General features: G+C 39.4%; 1 pseudogene; it reads left to right on the plus strand.

Annotated features, from left to right (window-relative positions):
* Positions 1 to 306: 306 nt before the first annotated feature.
* Positions 307 to 2,696, plus strand: LOC103199282 (annotated as a pseudogene).
* Positions 2,697 to 4,865: the final 2,169 nt, after the last annotated feature.

Here is a 4,865-nt window from a genome sequence, read left to right on the forward strand (position 1 = left end):
GTCTCATATGCATGTGAGAGCTGGACAATGAATAAGGAAGACTGAAGAGTCAATTCTTTTGAGTTGTGGTGTTGACAAAGAATACTGAGAGTACATGGACTGCTAAAAGAACTAACTAATCTGTTCTGGAAGAGTGCAGCAAGAATGCTGTTTGGAATTGAGAATGAACAGACATAGTCCCACCTATTTTAGTCATGTTGTCAGAAGGAACCATTCCCTGGAGAAGGATATCATGCTTGGTAAAGTGGAGGGTCAATTAAAAGGGGAAAGGTCTCGGCAAGGTGGATTGACACAGTGGCTGCAACTATGGGCTCAGGTAAAGGAGGGATTGTGAAGAGGGCACAGGACCGGGCACTGTTTTGTTCTGTTGTACGTAAGGTCAGTATGAGTGAGATATGACTTGATGGCACCTAACAGCAATATAAATAGCTGCACAGTTGAAAGGCAGATGAGACTACATCCATTAATGTATATTGGCTTGACAAAAGATATTTATACATACATATTTATGTGTTCTGCAAATATATTCATGAATAGAGTAGAGCATACAGGGGCAAAGTAATAAAAACTTCTTAGCCACACTTAAACACCTTGAAAGAATGAGTCACTGAGATTGGGGGCTCAGGACTATAGTTTCTCTGGACATCTCAGTTGTTTGGCCTAAAGTAGTCCACAAAGACAGTGTTCCACATCCTACTTTGGTGAGTAGCAATTGGGGTCTTAAAAGCTTGTGAGTGGTCATCTATGTTGCAACTATTGGTCTCTACACATTTGGAGGAAGATTAAAAATGCAAAACAAAACAAAGTAACAACAACAAAAAAAAATTAGTCCAAATGACTAATGGACCATGCAAACCACAGCCTCTATACTCTTGAGACCAGGAGAACTAGATAGTGATTGGTTATCACTATCAGCAACTCTGAAAAGGACCACCATAGGAGATTGTGAATGTAAGTGGGAAGAGAATGCTGACCAAAATTCAAAATGATAAAGAAGATCAGATTTTCTGGCTTGATAGAAACTGATGGAACCCCCAAGACTATGGCCTTTAGACATCTTGAAGATTAGAACCAAACTCATCACAGAAGCTCAACTAGTAGTAGCCAATCAATAGACAAGCCCATAAGGTACACAATCATTTGAACAATCAGCCATAGGAGATCAAACAAGCAACTTTTGCTCAGGAATAAAGATGAGAAGGCAGAAAGGCATAGGAAAAAAGGACAAATGAATGAAAGTGGGAAAAGTATTGTTAAATTTACATTGTGAGGACAAAACAAAACATGTGATAAATGAAAAACTAATTTGATGTGTAAACTTTCACTCAAATCATGATAAAAAGTTATAACAATAAAAATAAACTAAAAATCATTTTACTTATTTTGACTCTAAACACTTCAACACTTTTCCAGGTTTCTTTCTGGGCTTCCCCGATGTTTCTCATTCAAATACTCACACCTATATTTTCCCATTTCCATTGGATGTGAGAAGTAATGTAAAATAGACTATTGTTTGTTGTTGTTCTGTGCCATCGAGTCGAACCCGACTCATAGAGACCCCTCCTTGGGTTTCCAAGGAGGTATCACTACAGAAGTAGATTGCCCAACCTTCCTTCCGAGGAGTGGCTGGTGGGTTTGAACCTCCAGCCTTCTGGTTATCAGTCAAGTGCCTTAGGCACTACACTACCAGAGCTCCTGTAAAATAGACTATTATGTGTAAAAAATAATTTCAGTGAATGAAAATCAACGTTATGAAAGAGGATCAGGTTCTAGCTCCTTCATCAAGAACACAGTGTGTCTTAAAAAAAAAAAAAAAATGGCTTCATTTTAGTCTCCACCCATACATCTAACCATCCCCCAACTAACACCAAGGTAATCGGAAAAGACAAGAGGGTACATTCTTTTCTGACCATGATGGGTTGACATTAGGAGCTGATACTTGTAGCATTTCTGACACTGGAGCATTTCAATGTCTTAATGCTATAACAGCACAATAAAATCACCTATAAATATGAAATGGAGATTATTCATATGCAATTACAGATAATATGTTTTCAATAATACATGTGGAAATGATGATGATGATGACTCTGAAGAATACCACTCCCACAGCTGAGTGCATATGTGCCCACTCTAGAAGGGTAATGTTAGAATTCAGAATCTTCTCATTGTATCTCAGTAGAACTCAGATCTTCTATCAACGTGTCCTACAACTGCTGCTCTGAAAACTATTCCTCTCATTCTCTGGGTGGCTACCTGAGCTACCCACTCCCCTCCTGTGGCTCTTCCTTCCCCATGAACCTGGTTTACAGCACTGACTTCGGGCCTCCCAACATTTGTCGGCTGGACTCCTGTCCCTACAGGGGCTGTCAGAAGAACTGCTGTGAGCCCAGTGCTGCCAGACATCCAGCTACTGCCCAAGGACATCCAGGCTCTGCAGTCCACGCCTGACGACTTACACTGGATCTCTGGGATTTGGCTCCAGATGCAGCTGATCTCTAGGCTATGGATCCAGAACCTGTTACTCACTCAGGTGTGGATCCAGTAGCTTCAGGCCCCTGAGTTATGGGATCTATGGTTTCCATTCCTTGGGGTATGGCCCTGGATTTTGCCACCCAACTAACTTTCTTGCTAAGAGCTGCCAGTCTTGTTACAGGCCAACTTGTAGATCTGGCTTTTATGGTCCAACTTGTTGAGTCCCAGATCTTTTGTGCAATATGTTCCATCCTTTAGATCTTCTATCATCTTTACTATTTTCATTACCAACTCTCTCCCTATTCTCTCATCATCCTCTCTTCACTTTTTTCCAATTACCAACTACTGATCAAAAAATTGCATCTAATATACACTAAATTTAATGAATTTATTGATTGAATTATTTAATGGAATTATTTCATTAATTAAATGAGGCAGAAGATAAATTGATTGAATTCATATTACTGAGTTTAGATTAATGTATCAATATTAATGAATTAATTGAAGAATAAATCAAATTACTGTCAATGTGTTTTATTCACAAAAGACAAAATAAACACATGGATACCTTAAAACAAATCAATTCATTCTGGCACCAAAATGTACTATTATGTTACTTTTTTTTTAATTAGATCACATTTTGTTTTGGAGGCTGTCATGGTTCAGTGGTAGAATTCACACCACCCATGCAGGAGATGTGATTTTGATTTACAGACACTACACCCCATGTGCAACCATCACCCATCTTTCAGTGAACACTTGTACGTTGCTGTGATGCTGACTCAGTTTCAGAGGAGTGCTCACACTAAGAAAAACTTGGAAGAAAGACCTGGTGATCTGCTTCCAAAAATCTTTCAGTGGAAACCCTATGGATCACAACAGTCTTATTCTCAACTGATTATGAGAGTGAGGTAGGGCTGGGCAGTGTTTTATTCTTTTGTGCACATGATTTTGGTGAGGTAGTGGAAACTAATTACAAGAAAAACAAAGCTAAAAGTCATTGTTCTTCTGGAATAAACTTCGAAAAACTAAGAAAGGGTGTGTTTGAATCAATTTCTTTTGGACTTTAGACAGGTCCCTTACTTAAAACTGGTGTTTTCAAAGGGACACAGTCATAGGGAGGAAGTAGAAAGAGAGCTGTTACGTTATGGAGATTACAATCAATGTCATGAAACAAAATGTGCATGAATTGCTGTATGGAAAATGAAGTTGCTCTGTAAATTTCATCCAAATCACACACACACACACAAAAAACAAAGAACATGTAAACGGGTATTTTCTAGTAGTCTTTACTTTGCTTGTATGGACTTTATGAGAAAAAAAATCTCAGCATATATAGTATATTTCAAGGAGTATGGGGCCTTGATATTTCCTTAAAAGAGGAGAGGAACAAGAAGCACAGAAAGTACAACTGAGAGGAAAAAGTTGAAGTTAGACTGAATATTATTTATATCTATACATATATATTTTTTTGATGTGAGAAATTCTTATTTATTTATTTTTATTGTGCTTTAGGTGCAAGTTTACAAGCAGAGCTTGTTTTACATTGAACATTTTGTGTACATTTAGTTTCACTCTCCATTTATCATCCCTAACCCTAACCCAATCTCTTCCCTTCCCTGCCCAGTAACCCACCCCCCACCCCCTGTGCCCCTGATACTTATGCACTCCTGTGTGTCCTGCATTTCCTATGTGCGCATGTTGCCCCTCTGGTGCCCTGTGGTCAGTTGCTCCAAGGGATACTTTACCATAGAGTATGTGGGTGTGTCATCCTGGGTTGAGTGGTCCATGTATACATCTTGTTTACTATTGGACTGAGAGCCAGCCCCTGGAAGTGAGTTTTATTCCAGGCCCAAAATGTATCCCAAGGCTATAGTAATGGGGGTCTCACCAGACTCTGTTAGATCAGTAATTCTGGTTATTATTGTGTTTTTGGATTTTCTTCCATGTTTTTCCTCCCCCTCTAACCAGGATCTCCAGTTTTGATCCTTTCCTGAGTGTTTGGCACTGGTAGCCAGGCACCATCTAGTTCTTCTGGTCTCCAGGCCCATCATGTCCTAGGGCTGATTGCTTCCAAATGTCCTTGTTTTTTTTGCACTTTTCTTTGCTTCCAACGATAGGAGACTATTAGCTGCATCTTAGGTGGCCACTTGAAAGCTTTTAAGACCCCAGTCAGTACTCACCAATGTAGGATGAGGAAAAATATTTTTATGTATTTTGTTGTGCCAATTGAGTCTGGTGTCCCCCAGTACTATGGTCCTGAGTCAATAGATCCGTTGGATCTCTTTCCCACAGTGTCTGGCTGTCTGTGAGGGATTACTCTCTGTCTGTCTTCTGCCATTTCTGTAAGGATTGCAGGTATTTTGTATCACTGGTACCTGTGTAAGATT

Source organism: Orycteropus afer, unplaced genomic scaffold, assembly GCF_000298275.1.
Source record: "Orycteropus afer afer isolate SDZICR_OR568_19922 unplaced genomic scaffold, OryAfe1.0 scaffold00108, whole genome shotgun sequence".
Taxonomy (NCBI): Eukaryota; Metazoa; Chordata; class Mammalia; order Tubulidentata; family Orycteropodidae; genus Orycteropus; species Orycteropus afer.